Source organism: Hypomesus nipponensis, chromosome 15, assembly GCF_054491055.1.
Source record: "Hypomesus nipponensis isolate SF chromosome 15, ASM5449105v1, whole genome shotgun sequence".
NCBI lineage: Eukaryota > Metazoa > Chordata > Actinopteri > Osmeriformes > Osmeridae > Hypomesus > Hypomesus nipponensis.
In genome coordinates this window covers 725,775-749,328 of record NC_140375.1, presented here as the reverse complement: position 1 = coordinate 749,328, position 23,554 = coordinate 725,775, and the positions used below count along the sequence as shown (strand labels likewise).

The following is a 23,554-nucleotide window of genomic DNA, read 5'->3' as shown; positions in this document are numbered from 1 at the left end:
CAGGTTTGTACAATACGTCCAGTGTCGCAATCCTCTCTGACTGGTCTCGGTGTTTTTGCGTGACCTTTTTGAAAATGACCCAATGACCACTTCCTTGAGTAGACGGTATTTTGCAAACACCACGGGTTTACCAAAAGCTTTAATCAAACCAGGGACCTTAAAATCCTCAGCCTAACTCTCTACCAACTGAGCTATTTGGGCAGGTATTCCAAACCCAGTCAGTAGCATTCCAAAGCCTTGCCACAGACTATATAAAGCAATGGAAAAGATCTCCAAAAAAGGGCTGGTTGGCCCGTATGGGGATCGAACCCACGACCTTGGCGTTATTAGCACCACGCTCTGACCAACTGAGCTATCGGGCCAGAGACACTCTCTCCGTTCGCGAAAACGCGGTGTCCTAGGCGCCACCTCGTGTCGGCGTGAAACGACAGGTCGTATTTGGCCCACGGGGTAAGTCGTTTTTCCTCACTCTCAATTCAAGGGGATGTCAAGAAAGCAATTAAACGGGAGCTATGAGTCTTCCAAGACTCCAACGTCCACTGCTGAGCAAGGGGGAAGTAGCTCAAATGTCGGCGTGCTCGCTTAGCATGCGAGACGTAGTGGGATCGATGCCCGCATTCTCCAATGCAATTTGGCTTGTTTGTGGCTCGGCGAGTTCAAAAGACAGGTTTGTACAATACGTCCAGTGTCGCAATCCTCTCTGACTGGTCTCTGTGTTTTGGCGTGACCTTTTTGAAAATGACCCATTGACCACTTCCTTGAGTAGACGGTATTTTGCAAACACCACGGGTTTACCAAAAGCTTTAATCAAACCAGGGACCTTAAAACCCTCAGCCTAACTCTCTACCAACTGAGCTATTTGGGCAGGTATTCCAAACCCAGTCAGTAGCATTCCAAAGCCTTGCCACAGACTATATAAAGCAATGGAAAAGATCTCCAAAAAAGGGCTGGTTGGCCCGTATGGGGATCGAACCCACGACCTTGGCGTTATTAGCACCACGCTCTGACCAACTGAGCTAACGGGCCAGAGACACTCTATCCATTCGCGAAAACGCGGTGTCCTAGGCGCCACCTCGTGTCGGCGTGAAACGACCGGTCGTAATTGGCCCACGGGGTAAGTCGTTTTTCCTCACTCTCAATTCAAGGGGATGTCAAGAAAGCAATTAAACGGGAGCTATGAGTCTTCCAAGACTCCAACGTCCACTGCTGAGCAAGGGGGAATTAGCTCAAATGTCGGCGTGCTCGCTTAGCATGCGAGACGTAGTGGGATCGATGCCCGCATTCTCCAATGCAATTAGGCTTGTTTGTGGCTCGGCGAGTTCAAAAGACAGGTTTGTACAATACGTCCAGTGTCGCAATCCTCTCTGACCAGTCAGTGGTCTGCGGTGTTTTGGCGTGACCTTTTTGAAAATGACCCATTGACCACTTCCTTGAGTAAACGGTATTTTGCAAACACCACAGGTTTACCAAAAGCTGGAATCAAACCAGAGACCTTGAAACCCTCAGCCTAACTCTCTACCAACTGAGCTATTTGGTCAGGAATTCCAAACCTAGTCAGTAGCATTCCAAAGCCTTGCCACAGACTATATAAAGCAATGGAAAAGATCTCCAAAAAAGGGCTGGTTGGCCCGTATGGGGATCGAACCCACGACCTTGGCGTTATTAGCACCACGCTCTGACCAAATGAGCTAACGGGCCAGAGACACTCTCTCCATTCGCGAAAACGCGGTGTCCTAGGCGCCACCTCGTGTCGGCGTGAAACGACCGGTCGTATTTGGCCCACGGGGTAAGTCGTTTTTCCTCACTCTCAATTCAAGGGGATGTCAAGAAAGCAATTAAACGGGAGCTATGAGTCTTCCAAGACTCCAACGTCCACTGCTGAGCAAGGGGGAATTAGCTCAAATGTCGGCGTGCTCGCTTAGCATGCGAGACGTAGTGGGATCGATGCCCGCATTCTCCAATGCAATTTGGCTTGTTTGTGGCTCGGCGAGTTCAAAAGACAGGTTTGTACAATACGTCCAGTGTCGCAATCCTCTCTGACTGGTCTCGGTGTTTTGGCGTGACATTTTTGAAAATGACCCATTGACCACTTCCTTGAGTAGACGGTATTTTGCAAACACCACGGGTTTACCAAAAGCTTTAATCAAACCAGGGACCTTAAAACCCTCAGCCTAACTCTCTACCAACTGAGCTATTTGGGCAGGCATTCCAAACCCAGTCAGTAGCATTCCAAAGCCTTGCCACAGACTATATAAAGCAATGGAAAAGATCTCCAAAAGACAGCTAGTTGGCCCGTATGGGGATTGAACCCACGACCTTGGCGTTATTAGCACCACGCTCTGACCAACTGAGCGAACGGGCCGGAGACACTCTCTCCATTCGCGAAAACGCGGTGTCCTAGGCGCCACCTCGTGTCGGCGTGAAACGACCGGTCGTAATTGGCCCACGGGGTAAGTCGTTTTTCCTCACTCTCAATTCAAGGGGATGTCAAGAAAGCAATTAAACGGGAGCTATGAGTCTTCCAAGACTCCAACGTCCACTGCTGAGCAAGGGGGAATTAGCTCAAATGTCGGCGTGCTCGCTTAGCATGCGAGACGTAGTGGGATCGATGCCCGCATTCTCCGATGCAATTTGGCTTGTTTGTGGCTCGGCGAGTTCAAAAGACAGGTTTGTACAATACGTCCAGTGTCGCAATCCTCTCTGACTGGTCTCTGTGTTTTGGCGTGACCTTTTTGAAAATGACCACTTCCTTGAGTAGACGGTATTTTGCAAACACCACGGGTTTACCAAAAGCTTTAATCAAACCAGGGACCTTAAAACCCTCAGCCTAACTCTCTACCAACTGAGCTATTAGCGCAGGTATTCCAAACCCAGTCAGTAGCATTCCAAAGCCTTGCCACAGACTATATAAAGCAATGGAAAAGATCTCCAAAAAAGGGCTGGTTGGCCCGTATGGGGATCGAACCCACGACCTTGGCGTTATTAACACCACGCTCTGACCAACTGAGCTAACGGGCCGGAGACACTCTCTCCATTCGCGAAAACGCGGTGTCCTAGGCGCCACCTCGTGTCGGCGTGAAACGACCGGTCGTAATTGGCCCACGGGGTAAGTCGTTTTTCCTCACTCTCAATTCAAGGGGATGTCAAGAAAGCAATTAAACGGGAGCTATGAGTCTTCCAAGACTCCAACGTCCACTGCTGAGCAAGGGGGAATTAGCTCAAATGTCGGCGTGCTCGCTTAGCATGCGAGACGTAGTGGGATCGATGCCTGCATTCTCCAATGCAATTCGGCTTGTTTGTTGTTCAGTGGCTCGGCGAGTTCAAAAGACCGGTTTGTACAATACGTCCAGTGTCGCAATCCTCTCTGACTGGTCTCGGTGTTTTTGCGTGACCTTTTTGAAAATGACCCAATGACCACTTCCTTGAGTAAACGGTATTTTGCAAACACCACAGGTTTACCAAAAGCTGGAATCAAACCAGAGACCTTGAAACCCTCAGCCTAACTCTACCAACTGAGCTATTTGGGCAGGAATTCCAAACCCAGTCAGTAGCATTCCAAAGCCTTGCCACAGACTATATAAAGCAATGGAAAAGATCTCCAAAAGACGGCTAGTTGGCCCGTATTGGGATTGAACCCACGACCTTGGCATTGTTAGTACCACGCTCTGACCAACTGAGCGAACGGGCCGGAGACACTCTCTCCGTTCGCGAAAACGCGGTGTCCTAGGCGCCACCTCGTGTCGGCGTGAAACGACCGGTCGTATTTGGCCCACGGGGTAAGTCGTTTTTCCTCACTCTCAATTCAAGGGGATGTCAAGAAAGCAATTAAACGGGAGCTATGAGTCTTCCAAGACTCCAACGTCCACTGCTGAGCAAGGGGGAATTAGCTCAAATGTCGGCGTGCTCGCTTAGCATGCGAGACGTAGTGGGATCGATGCCCGCATTCTCCAATGCAATTTGGCTTGTTTGTGGCTCGGCGAGTTCAAAAGACAGGTTTGTACAATACGTCCAGTGTCGCAATCCTCTCTGACTGGTCTCGGTGTTTTTGCGTGACCTTTTTGAAAATGACCCAATGACCACTTCCTTTAGTAAACGGTATTTTGCAAACACCACAGGTTTACCAAAAGCTGGAATCAAACCAGAGACCTTGAAACCCTCAGCCTACTCTACTAACTGAGCTATTTGGGCAGGAATTCCAAATCCAGTCAGTAGCATTCCAAAACCTTGCCACAGACTATATAAAGCAATGGAAAAGATCTCCAAAAGACGGCTAGTTGGCCCGTATGGGGATCGAACCCACGACCTTGGCGTTATTAGCACCACGCTCTGACCAACTGAGCTAACGGGCCGGAGACACTCTCTCCATTCGCGAAAACGCGGTGTCCTAGGCGCCACCTCGTGTCGGCGTGAAACGACCGGTCGTATTTGGCCCACGGGGTAAGTCGTTTTTCCTCACTCTCAATTCAAGGGGATGTCAAGAAAGCAATTAAACGGGAGCTATGAGTCTTCCAAGACTCCAACGTCCACTGCTGAGCAAGGGGGAATTAGCTCAAATGTCGGCGTGCTCGCTTAGCATGCGAGACGTAGTGGGATCGATGCCCGCATTCTCCGATGCAATTTGGCTTGTTTGTGGCTCGGCGAGTTCAAAAGACAGGTTTGTACAATACGTCCAGTGTCGCAATCCTCTCTGACTGGTCTCGGTGTTTTGGCGTGACCTTTTTGAAAATGACCCATTGACCACTTCCTTGAGTAGACGGTATTTTGCAAACACCACGGGTTTACCAAAAGCTTTAATCAAACCAGGGACCTTGAAACCCTCAGCCTAACTCTCTACCAACTGAGCTATTTGGGCAGGCATTCCAAACCCAGTCAGTAGCATTCCAAATCCTTGCCACAGACTATATAAAGCAATGGAAAAGATCTCCAAAAGACAGCTAGTTGGCCCGTATGGGGATCGAACCCACGACCTTGGCGTTATTAGCACCACGCTCTGACCAACTGAGCTAACGGGCCGGAGACACTCTCTCCATTCGCGAAAACGCGGTGTCCTAGGCGCCACCTCGTGTCGGCGTGAAACGACCGGTCGTATTTGGCCCACGGGGTAAGTCGTTTTTCCTCACTCTCAATTCAAGGGGATGTCAAGAAAGCAATTAAACGGGAGCTATGAGTCTTCCAAGACTCCAACGTCCACTGCTGAGCAAGGGGGAATTAGCTCAAATGTCGGCGTGCTCGCTTAGCATGCGAGACGTAGTGGGATCGATGCCCGCATTCTCCAATGCAATTTGGCTTGTTTGTGGCTCGGCGAGTTCAAAAGACAGGTTTGTACAATACGTCCAGTGTCGCAATCCTCTCCGACTGGTCTCGGTGTTTTGGCGTGACCTTTTTGAAAATGACCCATTGACCACTTCCTTGAGTAGACGGTATTTTGCAAACACCACGGGTTTACCAAAAGCTTTAATCAAACCAGGGACCTTGAAACCCTCAGCCTAACTCTCTACCAACTGAGCTATTTGGGCAGGCATTCCAAACCCAGTCAGTAGCATTCCAAAGCCTTGCCACAGACTATATAAAGCAATGGAAAAGATCTCCAAAAGACGGCTAGTTGGCCCGTATGGGGATCGAACCCACGACCTTGGCGTTATTAGCACCACGCTCTGACCAACTGAGCTAACGGGCCGGAGACACTCTCTCCATTCGCGAAAACGCGGTGTCCTAGGCGCCACCTCGTGTCGGCGTGAAACGACCGGTCGTATTTGGCCCACGGGGTAAGTCGTTTTTCCTCACTCTCAATTCAAGGGGATGTCAAGAAAGCAATTAAACGGGAGCTATGAGTCTTCCAAGACTCCAACGTCCACTGCTGAGCAAGGGGGAATTAGCTCAAATGTCGGCGTGCTCGCTTAGCATGCGAGACGTAGTGGGATCGATGCCCGCATTCTCCAATGCAATTCGGCTTGTTTGTGGCTCGGCGAGTTCAAAAGACAGGTTTGTACAATACGTCCAGTGTCGCAATCCTCTCTGACCAGTCAGTGGTCTGCGGTGTTTTGGCGTGACCTTTTTGAAAATTACCCATTGACCACTTCCTTGAGTAAACGGTATTTTGCAAACCCACAGGTTTACCAAAAGCTGGAATCAAACCAGAGACCTTGAAACCCTCAGCCTAACTCTCTACCAACTGAGCTATTTGGTCAGGAATTCCAAACCTAGTCAGTAGCAATCCAAAGCCTTGCCACAGACTATATAAAGCAATGGAAAAGATCTCCAAAAAAGGGCTGGTTGGCCCATATGGGGATCGAACCCACGACCTTGGCGTTATTAGCACCACGCTCTGACCAAATGAGCTAACGGGCCAGAGACACTCTCTCCGTTCGCGAAAACGCGGTGTCCTAGGCGCCACCTCGTGTCGGCGTGAAACGACCGGTCGTATTTGGCCCACGGGGTAAGTCGTTTTTCCTCACTCTCAATTCAAGGGGATGTCAAGAAAGCAATTAAACGGGAGCTATGAGTCTTCCAAGACTCCAACGTCCACTGCTGAGCAAGGGGGAATTAGCTCAAATGTCGGCGTGCTCGCTTAGCATGCGAGACGTAGTGGGATCGATGCCCGCATTCTCCAATGCAATTTGGCTTGTTTGTGGCTCGGCAAGTTCAAAAGACAGGTTTGTACAATACGTCCAGTGTCGCAATCCTCTCCGACTGGTCTCGGTGTTTTGGCGTGACCTTTTTGAAAATGACCCATTGACCACTTCCTTGAGTAGACGGTATTTTGCAAACACCACGGGTTTACCAAAAGCTTTAATCAAACCAGGGACCTTGAAACCCTCAGCCTAACTCTCTACCAACTGAGCTATTTGGGCAGGCATTCCAAACCCAGTCAGTAGCATTCCAAAGCCTTGCCACAGACTATATAAAGCAATGGAAAAGATCTCCAAAAGACGGCTAGTTGGCCCGTATGGGGATCGAACCCACGACCTTGGCGTTATTAGCACCACGCTCTGACCAACTGAGCTAACGGGCCGGAGACACTCTCTCCATTCGCGAAAACGCGGTGTCCTAGGCGCCACCTCGTGTCGGCGTGAAACGACCGGTCGTATTTGGCCCACGGGGTAAGTCGTTTTTCCTCACTCTCAATTCAAGGGGATGTCAAGAAAGCAATTAAACGGGAGCTATGAGTCTTCCAAGACTCCAACGTCCACTGCTGAGCAAGGGGGAATTAGCTCAAATGTCGGCGTGCTCGCTTAGCATGCGAGACGTAGTGGGATCGATGCCCGCATTCTCCAATGCAATTCGGCTTGTTTGTTGTTCAGTGGCTCGGCGAGTTCAAAAGACAGGTTTGTACAATACGTCCAGTGTCGCAATCCTCTCTGACTGGTCTCGGTGTTTTTGCGTGACCTTTTTGAAAATGACCCAATGACCACTTCCTTGAGTAAACGGTATTTTGCAAACACCACAGGTTTACCAAAAGCTGGAATCAAACCAGAGACCTTGAAACCCTCAGCCTAACTCTACTAACTGAGCTATTTGGGCAGGAATTCCAAACCCAGTCAGTAGCATTCCAAAACCTTGCCACAGACTATATAAAGCAATGGAAAAGATCTCCGAAAGACAGCTAGTTGGCCCGTATGGGGATCGAACCCACGACCTTGGCGTTATTAGCACCACGCTCTGACCAACTGAGCTAACGGGCCGGAGACACTCTCTCCATTCGCGAAAACGCGGTGTCCTATGCGCCACCTCGTGTCGGCGTGAAACGACCGGTCGTATTTGGCCCACGGGGTAAGTCGTTTTTTCTCACTCTCAATTCAAGGGGATGTCAAGAAAGCAATTAAACGGGAGCTACGAGTCTTCCAAGACTCCAACGTCCACTGCTGAGCAAGGGGGAATTAGCTCAAATGTCGGCGTGCTCGCTTAGCATGCGAGACGTAGTGGGATCGATGCCCGCATTCTCCAATGCAATTAGGCTTGTTTGTGGCTCGGCGAGTTCAAAAGACAGGTTTGTACAATACGTCCAGTGTCGCAATCCTCTCTGACCAGTCAGTGGTCTGCGGTGTTTTGGCGTGACCTTTTTGAAAATGACCCATTGACCACTTCCTTGAGTAAACGGTATTTTGCAAACACCACAGGTTTACCAAAAGCTGGAATCAAACCAGAGACCTTGAAACCCTCAGCCTAACTCTCTACCAACTGAGCTATTTGGTCAGGAATTCCAAACCTAGTCAGTAGCAATCCAAAGCCTTGCCACAGACTATATAAAGCAATGGAAAAGATCTCCAAAAAAGGGCTGGTTGGCCCGTATGGGGATCGAACCCACGACCTTGGCGTTATTAGCACCACGCTCTGACCAAATGAGCTAACGGGCCAGAGACACTCTCTCCGTTCGCGAAAACGCGGTGTCCTAGGCGCCACCTCGTGTCGGCGTGAAACGACCGGTCGTATTTGGCCCACGGGGTAAGTCGTTTTTCCTCACTCTCAATTCAAGGGGATGTCAAGAAAGCAATTAAACGGGAGCTATGAGTCTTCCAAGACTCCAACGTCCACTGCTGAGCAAGGGGGAATTAGCTCAAATGTCGGCGTGCTCGCTTAGCATGCGAGACGTAGTGGGATCGATGCCCGCATTCTCCAATGCAATTTGGCTTGTTTGTGGCTCGGCAAGTTCAAAAGACAGGTTTGTACAATACGTCCAGTGTCGCAATCCTCTCCGACTGGTCTCGGTGTTTTGGCGTGACCTTTTTGAAAATGACCCATTGACCACTTCCTTGAGTAGACGGTATTTTGCAAACACCACGGGTTTACCAAAAGCTTTAATCAAACCAGGGACCTTGAAACCCTCAGCCTAACTCTCTACCAACTGAGCTATTTGGGCAGGCATTCCAAACCCAGTCAGTAGCATTCCAAAGCCTTGCCACAGACTATATAAAGCAATGGAAAAGATCTCCAAAAGACGGCTAGTTGGCCCGTATGGGGATCGAACCCACGACCTTGGCGTTATTAGCACCACGCTCTGACCAACTGAGCTAACGGGCCGGAGACACTCTCTCCATTCGCGAAAACGCGGTGTCCTAGGCGCCACCTCGTGTCGGCGTGAAACGACCGGTCGTATTTGGCCCACGGGGTAAGTCGTTTTTCCTCACTCTCAATTCAAGGGGATGTCAAGAAAGCAATTAAACGGGAGCTATGAGTCTTCCAAGACTCCAACGTCCACTGCTGAGCAAGGGGGAATTAGCTCAAATGTCGGCGTGCTCGCTTAGCATGCGAGACGTAGTGGGATCGATGCCCGCATTCTCCAATGCAATTCGGCTTGTTTGTTGTTCAGTGGCTCGGCGAGTTCAAAAGACAGGTTTGTACAATACGTCCAGTGTCGCAATCCTCTCTGACTGGTCTCGGTGTTTTTGCGTGACCTTTTTGAAAATGACCCAATGACCACTTCCTTGAGTAAACGGTATTTTGCAAACACCACAGGTTTACCAAAAGCTGGAATCAAACCAGAGACCTTGAAACCCTCAGCCTAACTCTACTAACTGAGCTATTTGGGCAGGAATTCCAAACCCAGTCAGTAGCATTCCAAAACCTTGCCACAGACTATATAAAGCAATGGAAAAGATCTCCGAAAGACAGCTAGTTGGCCCGTATGGGGATCGAACCCACGACCTTGGCGTTATTAGCACCACGCTCTGACCAACTGAGCTAACGGGCCGGAGACACTCTCTCCATTCGCGAAAACGCGGTGTCCTATGCGCCACCTCGTGTCGGCGTGAAACGACCGGTCGTATTTGGCCCACGGGGTAAGTCGTTTTTTCTCACTCTCAATTCAAGGGGATGTCAAGAAAGCAATTAAACGGGAGCTACGAGTCTTCCAAGACTCCAACGTCCACTGCTGAGCAAGGGGGAATTAGCTCAAATGTCGGCGTGCTCGCTTAGCATGCGAGACGTAGTGGGATCGATGCCCGCATTCTCCAATGCAATTAGGCTTGTTTGTGGCTCGGCGAGTTCAAAAGACAGGTTTGTACAATACGTCCAGTGTCGCAATCCTCTCTGACCAGTCAGTGGTCTGCGGTGTTTTGGCGTGACCTTTTTGAAAATGACCCATTGACCACTTCCTTGAGTAAACGGTATTTTGCAAACACCACAGGTTTACCAAAAGCTGGAATCAAACCAGAGACCTTGAAACCCTCAGCCTAACTCTCTACCAACTGAGCTATTTGGTCAGGAATTCCAAACCTAGTCAGTAGCAATCCAAAGCCTTGCCACAGACTATATAAAGCAATGGAAAAGATCTCCAAAAAAGGGCTGGTTGGCCCGTATGGGGATCGAACCCACGACCTTGGCGTTATTAGCACCACGCTCTGACCAAATGAGCTAACGGGCCAGAGACACTCTCTCCGTTCGCGAAAACGCGGTGTCCTAGGCGCCACCTCGTGTCGGCGTGAAACGACCGGTCGTATTTGGCCCACGGGGTAAGTCGTTTTTCCTCACTCTCAATTCAAGGGGATGTCAAGAAAGCAATTAAACGGGAGCTATGAGTCTTCCAAGACTCCAACGTCCACTGCTGAGCAAGGGGGAATTAGCTCAAATGTCGGCGTGCTCGCTTAGCATGCGAGACGTAGTGGGATCGATGCCCGCATTCTCCAATGCAATTTGGCTTGTTTGTGGCTCGGCGAGTTCAAAAGACAGGTTTGTACAATACGTCCAGTGTCGCAATCCTCTCCGACTGGTCTCGGTGTTTTGGCGTGACCTTTTTGAAAATGACCCATTGACCACTTCCTTGAGTAGACGGTATTTTGCAAACACCACGGGTTTACCAAAAGCTTTAATCAAACCAGGGACCTTGAAACCCTCAGCCTAACTCTCTACCAACTGAGCTATTTGGGCAGGCATTCCAAACCCAGTCAGTAGCATTCCAAAGCCTTGCCACAGACTATATAAAGCAATGGAAAAGATCTCCAAAAGACGGCTAGTTGGCCCGTATGGGGATCGAACCCACGACCTTGGCGTTATTAGCACCACGCTCTGACCAACTGAGCTAACGGGCCGGAGACACTCTCTCCATTCGCGAAAACGCGGTGTCCTAGGCGCCACCTCGTGTCGGCGTGAAACGACCGGTCGTATTTGGCCCACGGGGTAAGTCGTTTTTCCTCACTCTCAATTCAAGGGGATGTCAAGAAAGCAATTAAACGGGAGCTATGAGTCTTCCAAGACTCCAACGTCCACTGCTGAGCAAGGGGGAATTAGCTCAAATGTCGGCGTGCTCGCTTAGCATGCGAGACGTAGTGGGATCGATACCCGCATTCTCCAATGCAATTCGGCTTGTTTGTTGTTCAGTGGCTCGGCGAGTTCAAAAGACAGGTTTGTACAATACGTCCAGTGTCGCAATCCTCTCTGACCAGTCAGTGGTCTGCGGTGTTTTGGCGTGACCTTTTTGAAAATTACCCATTGACCACTTCCTTGAGTAAACGGTATTTTGCAAACCCACAGGTTTACCAAAAGCTGGAATCAAACCAGAGACCTTGAAACCCTCAGCCTAACTCTCTACCAACTGAGCTATTTGGTCAGGAATTCCAAACCTAGTCAGTAGCAATCCAAAGCCTTGCCACAGACTATATAAAGCAATGGAAAAGATCTCCAAAAAAGGGCTGGTTGGCCCATATGGGGATCGAACCCACGACCTTGGCGTTATTAGCACCACGCTCTGACCAAATGAGCTAACGGGCCAGAGACACTCTCTCCGTTCGCGAAAACGCGGTGTCCTAGGCGCCACCTCGTGTCGGCGTGAAACGACCGGTCGTATTTGGCCCACGGGGTAAGTCGTTTTTCCTCACTCTCAATTCAAGGGGATGTCAAGAAAGCAATTAAACGGGAGCTATGAGTCTTCCAAGACTCCAACGTCCACTGCTGAGCAAGGGGGAATTAGCTCAAATGTCGGCGTGCTCGCTTAGCATGCGAGACGTAGTGGGATCGATGCCCGCATTCTCCAATGCAATTTGGCTTGTTTGTGGCTCGGCAAGTTCAAAAGACAGGTTTGTACAATACGTCCAGTGTCGCAATCCTCTCCGACTGGTCTCGGTGTTTTGGCGTGACCTTTTTGAAAATGACCCATTGACCACTTCCTTGAGTAGACGGTATTTTGCAAACACCACGGGTTTACCAAAAGCTTTAATCAAACCAGGGACCTTGAAACCCTCAGCCTAACTCTCTACCAACTGAGCTATTTGGGCAGGCATTCCAAACCCAGTCAGTAGCATTCCAAAGCCTTGCCACAGACTATATAAAGCAATGGAAAAGATCTCCAAAAGACGGCTAGTTGGCCCGTATGGGGATCGAACCCACGACCTTGGCGTTATTAGCACCACGCTCTGACCAACTGAGCTAACGGGCCGGAGACACTCTCTCCATTCGCGAAAACGCGGTGTCCTAGGCGCCACCTCGTGTCGGCGTGAAACGACCGGTCGTATTTGGCCCACGGGGTAAGTCGTTTTTCCTCACTCTCAATTCAAGGGGATGTCAAGAAAGCAATTAAACGGGAGCTATGAGTCTTCCAAGACTCCAACGTCCACTGCTGAGCAAGGGGGAATTAGCTCAAATGTCGGCGTGCTCGCTTAGCATGCGAGACGTAGTGGGATCGATGCCCGCATTCTCCAATGCAATTCGGCTTGTTTGTTGTTCAGTGGCTCGGCGAGTTCAAAAGACAGGTTTGTACAATACGTCCAGTGTCGCAATCCTCTCTGACTGGTCTCGGTGTTTTTGCGTGACCTTTTTGAAAATGACCCAATGACCACTTCCTTGAGTAAACGGTATTTTGCAAACACCACAGGTTTACCAAAAGCTGGAATCAAACCAGAGACCTTGAAACCCTCAGCCTAACTCTACTAACTGAGCTATTTGGGCAGGAATTCCAAACCCAGTCAGTAGCATTCCAAAACCTTGCCACAGACTATATAAAGCAATGGAAAAGATCTCCGAAAGACAGCTAGTTGGCCCGTATGGGGATCGAACCCACGACCTTGGCGTTATTAGCACCACGCTCTGACCAACTGAGCTAACGGGCCGGAGACACTCTCTCCATTCGCGAAAACGCGGTGTCCTATGCGCCACCTCGTGTCGGCGTGAAACGACCGGTCGTATTTGGCCCACGGGGTAAGTCGTTTTTTCTCACTCTCAATTCAAGGGGATGTCAAGAAAGCAATTAAACGGGAGCTACGAGTCTTCCAAGACTCCAACGTCCACTGCTGAGCAAGGGGGAATTAGCTCAAATGTCGGCGTGCTCGCTTAGCATGCGAGACGTAGTGGGATCGATGCCCGCATTCTCCAATGCAATTAGGCTTGTTTGTGGCTCGGCGAGTTCAAAAGACAGGTTTGTACAATACGTCCAGTGTCGCAATCCTCTCTGACCAGTCAGTGGTCTGCGGTGTTTTGGCGTGACCTTTTTGAAAATGACCCATTGACCACTTCCTTGAGTAAACGGTATTTTGCAAACACCACAGGTTTACCAAAAGCTGGAATCAAACCAGAGACCTTGAAACCCTCAGCCTAACTCTCTACCAACTGAGCTATTTGGTCAGGAATTCCAAACCTAGTCAGTAGCAATCCAAAGCCTTGCCACAGACTATATAAAGCAATGGAAAAGATCTCCAAAAAAGGGCTGGTTGGCCCGTATGGGGATCGAACCCACGACCTTGGCGTTATTAGCACCACGCTCTGACCAAATGAGCTAACGGGCCAGAGACACTCTCTCCGTTCGCGAAAACGCGGTGTCCTAGGCGCCACCTCGTGTCGGCGTGAAACGACCGGTCGTATTTGGCCCACGGGGTAAGTCGTTTTTCCTCACTCTCAATTCAAGGGGATGTCAAGAAAGCAATTAAACGGGAGCTATGAGTCTTCCAAGACTCCAACGTCCACTGCTGAGCAAGGGGGAATTAGCTCAAATGTCGGCGTGCTCGCTTAGCATGCGAGACGTAGTGGGATCGATGCCCGCATTCTCCAATGCAATTTGGCTTGTTTGTGGCTCGGCAAGTTCAAAAGACAGGTTTGTACAATACGTCCAGTGTCGCAATCCTCTCCGACTGGTCTCGGTGTTTTGGCGTGACCTTTTTGAAAATGACCCATTGACCACTTCCTTGAGTAGACGGTATTTTGCAAACACCACGGGTTTACCAAAAGCTTTAATCAAACCAGGGACCTTGAAACCCTCAGCCTAACTCTCTACCAACTGAGCTATTTGGGCAGGCATTCCAAACCCAGTCAGTAGCATTCCAAAGCCTTGCCACAGACTATATAAAGCAATGGAAAAGATCTCCAAAAGACGGCTAGTTGGCCCGTATGGGGATCGAACCCACGACCTTGGCGTTATTAGCACCACGCTCTGACCAACTGAGCTAACGGGCCGGAGACACTCTCTCCATTCGCGAAAACGCGGTGTCCTAGGCGCCACCTCGTGTCGGCGTGAAACGACCGGTCGTATTTGGCCCACGGGGTAAGTCGTTTTTCCTCACTCTCAATTCAAGGGGATGTCAAGAAAGCAATTAAACGGGAGCTATGAGTCTTCCAAGACTCCAACGTCCACTGCTGAGCAAGGGGGAATTAGCTCAAATGTCGGCGTGCTCGCTTAGCATGCGAGACGTAGTGGGATCGATGCCCGCATTCTCCAATGCAATTCGGCTTGTTTGTTGTTCAGTGGCTCGGCGAGTTCAAAAGACAGGTTTGTACAATACGTCCAGTGTCGCAATCCTCTCTGACTGGTCTCGGTGTTTTTGCGTGACCTTTTTGAAAATGACCCAATGACCACTTCCTTGAGTAAACGGTATTTTGCAAACACCACAGGTTTACCAAAAGCTGGAATCAAACCAGAGACCTTGAAACCCTCAGCCTAACTCTACTAACTGAGCTATTTGGGCAGGAATTCCAAACCCAGTCAGTAGCATTCCAAAACCTTGCCACAGACTATATAAAGCAATGGAAAAGATCTCCGAAAGACAGCTAGTTGGCCCGTATGGGGATCGAACCCACGACCTTGGCGTTATTAGCACCACGCTCTGACCAACTGAGCTAACGGGCCGGAGACACTCTCTCCATTCGCGAAAACGCGGTGTCCTATGCGCCACCTCGTGTCGGCGTGAAACGACCGGTCGTATTTGGCCCACGGGGTAAGTCGTTTTTTCTCACTCTCAATTCAAGGGGATGTCAAGAAAGCAATTAAACGGGAGCTACGAGTCTTCCAAGACTCCAACGTCCACTGCTGAGCAAGGGGGAATTAGCTCAAATGTCGGCGTGCTCGCTTAGCATGCGAGACGTAGTGGGATCGATGCCCGCATTCTCCAATGCAATTAGGCTTGTTTGTGGCTCGGCGAGTTCAAAAGACAGGTTTGTACAATACGTCCAGTGTCGCAATCCTCTCTGACCAGTCAGTGGTCTGCGGTGTTTTGGCGTGACCTTTTTGAAAATGACCCATTGACCACTTCCTTGAGTAAACGGTATTTTGCAAACACCACAGGTTTACCAAAAGCTGGAATCAAACCAGAGACCTTGAAACCCTCAGCCTAACTCTCTACCAACTGAGCTATTTGGTCAGGAATTCCAAACCTAGTCAGTAGCAATCCAAAGCCTTGCCACAGACTATATAAAGCAATGGAAAAGATCTCCAAAAAAGGGCTGGTTGGCCCGTATGGGGATCGAACCCACGACCTTGGCGTTATTAGCACCACGCTCTGACCAAATGAGCTAACGGGCCAGAGACACTCTCTCCGTTCGCGAAAACGCGGTGTCCTAGGCGCCACCTCGTGTCGGCGTGAAACGACCGGTCGTATTTGGCCCACGGGGTAAGTCGTTTTTCCTCACTCTCAATTCAAGGGGATGTCAAGAAAGCAATTAAACGGGAGCTATGAGTCTTCCAAGACTCCAACGTCCACTGCTGAGCAAGGGGGAATTAGCTCAAATGTCGGCGTGCTCGCTTAGCATGCGAGACGTAGTGGGATCGATGCCCGCATTCTCCAATGCAATTTGGCTTGTTTGTGGCTCGGCGAGTTCAAAAGACAGGTTTGTACAATACGTCCAGTGTCGCAATCCTCTCCGACTGGTCTCGGTGTTTTGGCGTGACCTTTTTGAAAATGACCCATTGACCACTTCCTTGAGTAGACGGTATTTTGCAAACACCACGGGTTTACCAAAAGCTTTAATCAAACCAGGGACCTTGAAACCCTCAGCCTAACTCTCTACCAACTGAGCTATTTGGGCAGGCATTCCAAACCCAGTCAGTAGCATTCCAAAGCCTTGCCACAGACTATATAAAGCAATGGAAAAGATCTCCAAAAGACGGCTAGTTGGCCCGTATGGGGATCGAACCCACGACCTTGGCGTTATTAGCACCACGCTCTGACCAACTGAGCTAACGGGCCGGAGACACTCTCTCCATTCGCGAAAACGCGGTGTCCTAGGCGCCACCTCGTGTCGGCGTGAAACGACCGGTCGTATTTGGCCCACGGGGTAAGTCGTTTTTCCTCACTCTCAATTCAAGGGGATGTCAAGAAAGCAATTAAACGGGAGCTATGAGTCTTCCAAGACTCCAACGTCCACTGCTGAGCAAGGGGGAATTAGCTCAAATGTCGGCGTGCTCGCTTAGCATGCGAGACGTAGTGGGATCGATGCCCGCATTCTCCAATGCAATTCGGCTTGTTTGTTGTTCAGTGGCCCGGCGAGTTCAAAAGACAGGTTTGTACAATACGTCCAGTGTCGCAATCCTCTCTGACTGGTCTCGGTGTTTTTGCGTGACCTTTTTGAAAATGACCCAATGACCACTTCCTTGAGTAAACGGTATTTTGCAAACACCACAGGTTTACCAAAAGCTGGAATCAAACCAGAGACCTTGAAACCCTCAGCCTAACTCTACTAACTGAGCTATTTGGGCAGGAATTCCAAACCCAGTCAGTAGCATTCCAAAACCTTGCCACAGACTATATAAAGCAATGGAAAAGATCTCCAAAAGACAGCTAGTTGGCCCGTATGGGGATCGAACCCACGACCTTGGCGTTATTAGCACCACGCTCTGACCAACTGAGCTAACGGGCCGGAGACACTCTCTCCATTCGCGAAAACGCGGTGTCCTAGGCGCCACCTCGTGTCGGCGTGAAACGACCGGTCGTATTTGGCCCACGGGGTAAGTCGTTTTTTCTCACTCTCAATTCAAGGGGATGTCAAGAAAGCAATTAAACGGGAGCTACGAGTCTTCCAAGACTCCAACGTCCACTGCTGAGCAAGGGGGAATTAGCTCAAATGTCGGCGTGCTCGCTTAGCATGCGAGACGTAGTGGGATCGATGCCCGCATTCTCCAATGCAATTAGGCTTGTTTGTGGCTCGGCGAGTTCAAAAGACAGGTTTGTACAATACGTCCAGTGTCGCAATCCTCTCTGACCAGTCAGTGGTCTGCGGTGTTTTGGCGTGACCTTTTTGAAAATGACCCATTGACCACTTCCTTGAGTAAACGGTATTTTGCAAACACCACAGGTTTACCAAAAGCTGGAATCAAACCAGAGACCTTGAAACTCTCAGCCTAACTCTCTACCAACTGAGCTATTTGGTCAGGAATTCCAAACCTAGTCAGTAGCAATCCAAAGCCTTGCCACAGACTATATAAAGCAATGGAAAAGATCTCCAAAAAAGGGCTGGTTGGCCCATATGGGGATCGAACCCACGACCTTGGCGTTATTAGCACCACGCTCTGACCAAATGAGCTAACGGGCCGGAGACACTCTCTCCATTCGCGAAAACGCGGTGTCCTAGGCGCCACCTCGTGTCGGCGTGAAACGACCGGTCGTATTTGGCCCACGGGGTAAGTCGTTTTTCCTCACTCTCAATTCAAGGGGATGTCAAGAAAGCAATTAAACGGGAGCTATGAGTCTTCCAAGACTCCAACGTCCACTGCTGAGCAAGGGGGAATTAGCTCAAATGTCGGCGTGCTCGCTTAGCATGCGAGACGTAGTGGGATCGATGCCCGCATTCTCCAATGCAATTTGGCTTGTTTGTGGCTCGGCAAGTTCAAAAGACAGGTTTGTACAATACGTCCAGTGTCGCAATCCTCTCCGACTGGTCTCGGTGTTTTGGCGTGACCTTTTTGAAAATGACCCATTGACCACTTCCTTGAGTAGACGGTATTTTGCAAACACCACGGGTTTACCAAAAGCTTTAATCAAACCAGGGACCTTGAAACCCTCAGCCTAACTCTCTACCAACTGAGCTATTTGGGCAGGCATTCCAAACCCAGTCAGTAGCATTCCAAAGCCTTGCCACAGACTATATAAAGCAATGGAAAAGATCTCCAAAAGACGGCTAGTTGGCCCGTATGGGGATCGAACCCACGACCTTGGCGTTATTAGCACCACGCTCTGACCAACTGAGCTAACGGGCCGGAGACACTCTCTCCATTCGCGAAAACGCGGTGTCCTAGGCGCCACCTCGTGTCGGCGTGAAACGACCGGTCGTATTTGGCCCACGGGGTAAGTCGTTTTTCCTCACTCTCAATTCAAGGGGATGTCAAGAAAGCAATTAAACGGGAGCTATGAGTCTTCCAAGACTCCAACGTCCACTGCTGAGCAAGGGGGAATTAGCTCAAATGTCGGCGTGCTCGCTTAGCATGCGAGACGTAGTGGGATCGATGCCCGCATTCTCCAATGCAATTCGGCTTGTTTGTTGTTCAGTGGCCCGGCGAGTTCAAAAGACAGGTTTGTACAATACGTCCAGTGTCGCAATCCTCTCTGACTGGTCTCGGTGTTTTTGCGTGACCTTTTTGAAAATGACCCAATGACCACTTCCTTGAGTAAACGGTATTTTGCAAACACCACAGGTTTACCAAAAGCTGGAATCAAACCAGAGACCTTGAAACCCTCAGCCTAACTCTACTAACTGAGCTATTTGGGCAGGAATTCCAAACCCAGTCAGTAGCATTCCAAAACCTTGCCACAGACTATATAAAGCAATGGAAAAGATCTCCAAAAGACAGCTAGTTGGCCCGTATGGGGATCGAACCCACGACCTTGGCGTTATTAGCACCACGCTCTGACCAACTGAGCTAACGGGCCGGAGACACTCTCTCCATTCGCGAAAACGCGGTGTCCTAGGCGCCACCTCGTGTCGGCGTGAAACGACCGGTCGTATTTGGCCCACGGGGTAAGTCGTTTTTTCTCACTCTCAATTCAAGGGGATGTCAAGAAAGCAATTAAACGGGAGCTACGAGTCTTCCAAGACTCCAACGTCCACTGCTGAGCAAGGGGGAATTAGCTCAAATGTCGGCGTGCTCGCTTAGCATGCGAGACGTAGTGGGATCGATGCCCGCATTCTCCAATGCAATTAGGCTTGTTTGTGGCTCGGCGAGTTCAAAAGACAGGTTTGTACAATACGTCCAGTGTCGCAATCCTCTCTGACCAGTCAGTGGTCTGCGGTGTTTTGGCGTGACCTTTTTGAAAATGACCCATTGACCACTTCCTTGAGTAAACGGTATTTTGCAAACACCACAGGTTTACCAAAAGCTGGAATCAAACCAGAGACCTTGAAACTCTCAGCCTAACTCTCTACCAACTGAGCTATTTGGTCAGGAATTCCAAACCTAGTCAGTAGCAATCCAAAGCCTTGCCACAGACTATATAAAGCAATGGAAAAGATCTCCAAAAAAGGGCTGGTTGGCCCATATGGGGATCGAACCCACGACCTTGGCGTTATTAGCACCACGCTCTGACCAAATGAGCTAACGGGCCGGAGACACTCTCTCCATTCGCGAAAACGCGGTGTCCTAGGCGCCACCTCGTGTCGGCGTGAAACGACCGGTCGTATTTGGCCCACGGGGTAAGTCGTTTTTCCTCACTCTCAATTCAAGGGGATGTCAAGAAAGCAATTAAACGGGAGCTATGAGTCTTCCAAGACTCCAACGTCCACTGCTGAGCAAGGGGGAATTAGCTCAAATGTCGGCGTGCTCGCTTAGCATGCGAGACGTAGTGGGATCGATGCCCGCATTCTCCAATGCAATTTGGCTTGTTTGTGGCTCGGCGAGTTCAAAAGACAGGTTTGTACAATACGTCCAGTGTCGCAATCCTCTCCGACTGGTCTCGGTGTTTTGGCGTGACCTTTTTGAAAATGACCCATTGACCACTTCCTTGAGTAGACGGTATTTTGCAAACACCACGGGTTTACCAAAAGCTTTAATCAAACCAGGGACCTTGAAACCCTCAGCCTAACTCTCTACCAACTGAGCTATTTGGGCAGGCATTCCAAACCCAGTCAGTAGCATTCCAAAGCCTTGCCACAGACTATATAAAGCAATGGAAAAGATCTCCAAAAGACGGCTAGTTGGCCCGTATGGGGATCGAACCCACGACCTTGGCGTTATTAGCACCACGCTCTGACCAACTGAGCTAACGGGCCGGAGACACTCTCTCCATTCGCGAAAACGCGGTGTCCTAGGCGCCACCTCGTGTCGGCGTGAAACGACCGGTCGTATTTGGCCCACGGGGTAAGTCGTTTTTCCTCACTCTCAATTCAAGGGGATGTCAAGAAAGCAATTAAACGGGAGCTATGAGTCTTCCAAGACTCCAACGTCCACTGCTGAGCAAGGGGGAATTAGCTCAAATGTCGGCGTGCTCGCTTAGCATGCGAGACGTAGTGGGATCGATGCCCGCATTCTCCAATGCAATTCGGCTTGTTTGTTGTTCAGTGGCCCGGCGAGTTCAAAAGACAGGTTTGTACAATACGTCCAGTGTCGCAATCCTGTCTGACTGGTCTCGGTGTTTTTGCGTGACCTTTTTGAAAATGACCCAATGACCACTTCCTTGAGTAAACGGTATTTTGCAAACACCACAGGTTTACCAAAAGCTGGAATCAAACCAGAGACCTTGAAACCCTCAGCCTAACTCTACTAACTGAGCTATTTGGGCAGTAATTCCAAACCCAGTCAGTAGCATTCCAAAACCTTGCCACAGACTATATAAAGCAATGGAAAAGATCTCCAAAAGACGGCTAGTTGGCCCGTATGGGGATCGAACCCACGACCTTGGCGTTATTAGCACCACGCTCTGACCAACTGAGCTAACGGGCCGGAGACACTCTCTCCATTCGCGAAAACGCGGTGTCCTAGGCGCCACCTCGTGTCGGCGTGAAACGACCGGTCGTATTTGGCCCACGGGGTAAGTCGTTTTTTCTCACTCTCAATTCAAGGGGATGTCAAGAAAGCAATTAAACGGGAGCTACGAGTCTTCCAAGACTCCAACGTCCACTGCTGAGCAAGGGGGAATTAGCTCAAATGTCGGCGTGCTCGCTTAGCATGCGAGACGTAGTGGGATCGATGCCCGCATTCTCCAATGCAATTAGGCTTGTTTGTGGCTCGGCGAGTTCAAAAGACAGGTTTGTACAATACGTCCAGTGTCGCAATCCTCTCTGACCAGTCAGTGGTCTGCGGTGTTTTGGCGTGACCTTTTTGAAAATGACCCATTGACCACTTCCTTGAGTAAACGGTATTTTGCAAACACCACAGGTTTACCAAAAGCTGGAATCAAACCAGAGACCTTGAAACTCTCAGCCTAACTCTCTACCAACTGAGCTATTTGGTCAGGAATTCCAAACCTAGTCAGTAGCAATCCAAAGCCTTGCCACAGACTATATAAAGCAATGGAAAAGATCTCCAAAAAAGGGCTGGTTGGCCCATATGGGGATCGAACCCACGACCTTGGCGTTATTAGCACCACGCTCTGACCAAATGAGCTAACGGGCCGGAGACACTCTCTCCATTCGCGAAAACGCGGTGTCCTAGGCGCCACCTCGTGTCGGCGTGAAACGACCGGTCGTATTTGGCCCACGGGGTAAGTCGTTTTTCCTCACTCTCAATTCAAGGGGATGTCAAGAAAGCAATTAAACGGGAGCTATGAGTCTTCCAAGACTCCAACGTCCACTGCTGAGCAAGGGGGAATTAGCTCAAATGTCGGCGTGCTCGCTTAGCATGCGAGACGTAGTGGGATCGATGCCCGCATTCTCCAATGCAATTTGGCTTGTTTGTGGCTCGGCGAGTTCAAAAGACAGGTTTGTACAATACGTCCAGTGTCGCAATCCTCTCCGACTGGTCTCGGTGTTTTGGCGTGACCTTTTTGAAAATGACCCATTGACCACTTCCTTGAGTAGACGGTATTTTGCAAACACCACGGGTTTACCAAAAGCTTTAATCAAACCAGGGACCTTGAAACCCTCAGCCTAACTCTCTACCAACTGAGCTATTTGGGCAGGCATTCCAAACCCAGTCAGTAGCATTCCAAAGCCTTGCCACAGACTATATAAAGCAATGGAAAAGATCTGCAAAAAAGGGCTGGTTGGCCCGTATGGGGATCAAACCCACGACCTTGGCGTTATTAGCACCATGCTCTGACCAAGTTAAGGGGCCGGAGACACTCTCTAGCCGTGAAAACGCGGTGTCCTAGGCGCCACCTCGTGTCTGCGTGAAACGACCGGTCGTATTTGGCCCACGGGGTAAGTCGTTTTTCCTCACTCTCATTCAAGGGGATGTCAAGAAAGCAATTAAACGGGAGATACGAGTCTTAAAAGACTCCAACAACACTGCTGAGCAAGGGGGAATTAGCTCAAATGTTAGAGTGCTCGCTTAGCATGTGAGATGTAGTGGGATCGATGCCCGCATTCTCCAATGCCTTTCGGCTTTTTTGTTGTTCAGTGGCTCGGCTACTTCAATAAGACAGGTTTGTGCAGATGGTCCATTGTCGCAATCCTCTCTGACCAGTCAGTGGTCTGCGGTGTTTTGGCGTGACCTTTTTGAAAGTACTCTGAAGTACACTGCATATCTTGCATGGGACAACACATAGTTCAATAACTCTATATTTAAACCCCTCACTCTCTTCCCCACTCCAAACAGTACTAAACACCTCCAATCAAACCTTCCTATCCATTCCACCCCCCAATGACGCCAAAAATAGCTTTAGCCTTACATAAAACCCAGACACAGAGATGCATTCAAACATCATGTGCATTAGGTTTTCATCCTCCACACACATCACACACCCGTGACACTGACCTGTCTATCTGATGAATCACCACCCTAGTGTAAATCCTGTTGTGCCTAAGCATGAAATCAAAATGTGTACATTCAAGACTATTAAGTTTCACCATTAAATTACCCCACAAACATTCCATATCCAACTCCGGAAACACACACCTCCAGACTTTCTCCGAGGCAGGTACCCTAACCTTCCCAGATAGCAGAGCCCAGTAGATCTTTATATCTTTTACCCTGACAGAGTGCAGTGCCCGGCTAGACTCCCCAGTCCCCACCTTTAAGTCAGACAATGTTCCCACATACCCCACACACACAGAACTATCCAGAATCTCAACCCACTCCCTAGGGAAGCACTCCTTTAACCTCTCAAAGACCCCTAACACTGTCCCTCTGCCGATATCCCACTCCACTGCCCAGATAGTGTCCAGGATTGCCTGATCAGTCAGGAACCCTGGGATCACCTCATACCTAAAATCCCGAACCCTCACCATACCTGCCTTCATAAACACCTTACTCTCCAAAAGCCTCCCCCTTGAT

At 49.8% G+C, this 23,554-nt stretch overlaps 33 non-coding genes across 33 annotated transcripts; all 33 read right to left on the bottom strand.

Annotated features, from left to right (window-relative positions):
* Window positions 1-288: 288 nt before the first annotated feature.
* Window positions 289-362, bottom strand: trnai-aau (transfer RNA isoleucine (anticodon AAU)). The gene has a single exon. It is a non-coding gene; the product is annotated as a tRNA-Ile (tRNA).
* Window positions 363-952: 590 nt separating this feature from the next.
* Window positions 953-1,026, bottom strand: trnai-aau (transfer RNA isoleucine (anticodon AAU)). Its single transcript has one exon. It is a non-coding gene; the product is annotated as a tRNA-Ile (tRNA).
* Window positions 1,027-1,624: 598 nt separating this feature from the next.
* On the bottom strand, window positions 1,625-1,698 carry trnai-aau (transfer RNA isoleucine (anticodon AAU)). Its single transcript has one exon. It is a non-coding gene; the product is annotated as a tRNA-Ile (tRNA).
* A 590-nt stretch (window positions 1,699-2,288) lies between these two features.
* On the bottom strand, window positions 2,289-2,362 carry trnai-aau (transfer RNA isoleucine (anticodon AAU)). The gene has a single exon. It is a non-coding gene; the product is annotated as a tRNA-Ile (tRNA).
* Window positions 2,363-2,944: 582 nt separating this feature from the next.
* Window positions 2,945-3,018, bottom strand: trnai-aau (transfer RNA isoleucine (anticodon AAU)). The gene has a single exon. It is a non-coding gene; the product is annotated as a tRNA-Ile (tRNA).
* Window positions 3,019-3,614: 596 nt separating this feature from the next.
* On the bottom strand, window positions 3,615-3,688 carry trnav-aac (transfer RNA valine (anticodon AAC)). The gene has a single exon. It is a non-coding gene; the product is annotated as a tRNA-Val (tRNA).
* A 587-nt stretch (window positions 3,689-4,275) lies between these two features.
* trnai-aau (transfer RNA isoleucine (anticodon AAU)) lies at window positions 4,276-4,349 on the bottom strand. The gene has a single exon. It is a non-coding gene; the product is annotated as a tRNA-Ile (tRNA).
* Window positions 4,350-4,939: 590 nt separating this feature from the next.
* Window positions 4,940-5,013, bottom strand: trnai-aau (transfer RNA isoleucine (anticodon AAU)). The gene has a single exon. It is a non-coding gene; the product is annotated as a tRNA-Ile (tRNA).
* Window positions 5,014-5,603: 590 nt separating this feature from the next.
* Window positions 5,604-5,677, bottom strand: trnai-aau (transfer RNA isoleucine (anticodon AAU)). The gene has a single exon. It is a non-coding gene; the product is annotated as a tRNA-Ile (tRNA).
* Window positions 5,678-6,274: 597 nt separating this feature from the next.
* trnai-aau (transfer RNA isoleucine (anticodon AAU)) lies at window positions 6,275-6,348 on the bottom strand. Its single transcript has one exon. It is a non-coding gene; the product is annotated as a tRNA-Ile (tRNA).
* A 590-nt stretch (window positions 6,349-6,938) lies between these two features.
* On the bottom strand, window positions 6,939-7,012 carry trnai-aau (transfer RNA isoleucine (anticodon AAU)). Its single transcript has one exon. It is a non-coding gene; the product is annotated as a tRNA-Ile (tRNA).
* A 596-nt stretch (window positions 7,013-7,608) lies between these two features.
* trnai-aau (transfer RNA isoleucine (anticodon AAU)) lies at window positions 7,609-7,682 on the bottom strand. Its single transcript has one exon. It is a non-coding gene; the product is annotated as a tRNA-Ile (tRNA).
* Window positions 7,683-8,280: 598 nt separating this feature from the next.
* trnai-aau (transfer RNA isoleucine (anticodon AAU)) lies at window positions 8,281-8,354 on the bottom strand. Its single transcript has one exon. It is a non-coding gene; the product is annotated as a tRNA-Ile (tRNA).
* Window positions 8,355-8,944: 590 nt separating this feature from the next.
* trnai-aau (transfer RNA isoleucine (anticodon AAU)) lies at window positions 8,945-9,018 on the bottom strand. The gene has a single exon. It is a non-coding gene; the product is annotated as a tRNA-Ile (tRNA).
* A 596-nt stretch (window positions 9,019-9,614) lies between these two features.
* On the bottom strand, window positions 9,615-9,688 carry trnai-aau (transfer RNA isoleucine (anticodon AAU)). The gene has a single exon. It is a non-coding gene; the product is annotated as a tRNA-Ile (tRNA).
* Window positions 9,689-10,286: 598 nt separating this feature from the next.
* Window positions 10,287-10,360, bottom strand: trnai-aau (transfer RNA isoleucine (anticodon AAU)). Its single transcript has one exon. It is a non-coding gene; the product is annotated as a tRNA-Ile (tRNA).
* A 590-nt stretch (window positions 10,361-10,950) lies between these two features.
* trnai-aau (transfer RNA isoleucine (anticodon AAU)) lies at window positions 10,951-11,024 on the bottom strand. Its single transcript has one exon. It is a non-coding gene; the product is annotated as a tRNA-Ile (tRNA).
* Window positions 11,025-11,629: 605 nt separating this feature from the next.
* On the bottom strand, window positions 11,630-11,703 carry trnai-aau (transfer RNA isoleucine (anticodon AAU)). The gene has a single exon. It is a non-coding gene; the product is annotated as a tRNA-Ile (tRNA).
* A 590-nt stretch (window positions 11,704-12,293) lies between these two features.
* Window positions 12,294-12,367, bottom strand: trnai-aau (transfer RNA isoleucine (anticodon AAU)). The gene has a single exon. It is a non-coding gene; the product is annotated as a tRNA-Ile (tRNA).
* A 596-nt stretch (window positions 12,368-12,963) lies between these two features.
* On the bottom strand, window positions 12,964-13,037 carry trnai-aau (transfer RNA isoleucine (anticodon AAU)). The gene has a single exon. It is a non-coding gene; the product is annotated as a tRNA-Ile (tRNA).
* A 598-nt stretch (window positions 13,038-13,635) lies between these two features.
* Window positions 13,636-13,709, bottom strand: trnai-aau (transfer RNA isoleucine (anticodon AAU)). The gene has a single exon. It is a non-coding gene; the product is annotated as a tRNA-Ile (tRNA).
* Window positions 13,710-14,299: 590 nt separating this feature from the next.
* trnai-aau (transfer RNA isoleucine (anticodon AAU)) lies at window positions 14,300-14,373 on the bottom strand. Its single transcript has one exon. It is a non-coding gene; the product is annotated as a tRNA-Ile (tRNA).
* Window positions 14,374-14,969: 596 nt separating this feature from the next.
* trnai-aau (transfer RNA isoleucine (anticodon AAU)) lies at window positions 14,970-15,043 on the bottom strand. The gene has a single exon. It is a non-coding gene; the product is annotated as a tRNA-Ile (tRNA).
* Window positions 15,044-15,641: 598 nt separating this feature from the next.
* On the bottom strand, window positions 15,642-15,715 carry trnai-aau (transfer RNA isoleucine (anticodon AAU)). Its single transcript has one exon. It is a non-coding gene; the product is annotated as a tRNA-Ile (tRNA).
* A 590-nt stretch (window positions 15,716-16,305) lies between these two features.
* On the bottom strand, window positions 16,306-16,379 carry trnai-aau (transfer RNA isoleucine (anticodon AAU)). Its single transcript has one exon. It is a non-coding gene; the product is annotated as a tRNA-Ile (tRNA).
* Window positions 16,380-16,975: 596 nt separating this feature from the next.
* trnai-aau (transfer RNA isoleucine (anticodon AAU)) lies at window positions 16,976-17,049 on the bottom strand. Its single transcript has one exon. It is a non-coding gene; the product is annotated as a tRNA-Ile (tRNA).
* A 598-nt stretch (window positions 17,050-17,647) lies between these two features.
* Window positions 17,648-17,721, bottom strand: trnai-aau (transfer RNA isoleucine (anticodon AAU)). The gene has a single exon. It is a non-coding gene; the product is annotated as a tRNA-Ile (tRNA).
* A 590-nt stretch (window positions 17,722-18,311) lies between these two features.
* Window positions 18,312-18,385, bottom strand: trnai-aau (transfer RNA isoleucine (anticodon AAU)). The gene has a single exon. It is a non-coding gene; the product is annotated as a tRNA-Ile (tRNA).
* Window positions 18,386-18,981: 596 nt separating this feature from the next.
* trnai-aau (transfer RNA isoleucine (anticodon AAU)) lies at window positions 18,982-19,055 on the bottom strand. Its single transcript has one exon. It is a non-coding gene; the product is annotated as a tRNA-Ile (tRNA).
* A 598-nt stretch (window positions 19,056-19,653) lies between these two features.
* On the bottom strand, window positions 19,654-19,727 carry trnai-aau (transfer RNA isoleucine (anticodon AAU)). Its single transcript has one exon. It is a non-coding gene; the product is annotated as a tRNA-Ile (tRNA).
* Window positions 19,728-20,317: 590 nt separating this feature from the next.
* On the bottom strand, window positions 20,318-20,391 carry trnai-aau (transfer RNA isoleucine (anticodon AAU)). Its single transcript has one exon. It is a non-coding gene; the product is annotated as a tRNA-Ile (tRNA).
* Window positions 20,392-20,987: 596 nt separating this feature from the next.
* Window positions 20,988-21,061, bottom strand: trnai-aau (transfer RNA isoleucine (anticodon AAU)). The gene has a single exon. It is a non-coding gene; the product is annotated as a tRNA-Ile (tRNA).
* A 598-nt stretch (window positions 21,062-21,659) lies between these two features.
* trnai-aau (transfer RNA isoleucine (anticodon AAU)) lies at window positions 21,660-21,733 on the bottom strand. The gene has a single exon. It is a non-coding gene; the product is annotated as a tRNA-Ile (tRNA).
* Window positions 21,734-23,554: the final 1,821 nt, after the last annotated feature.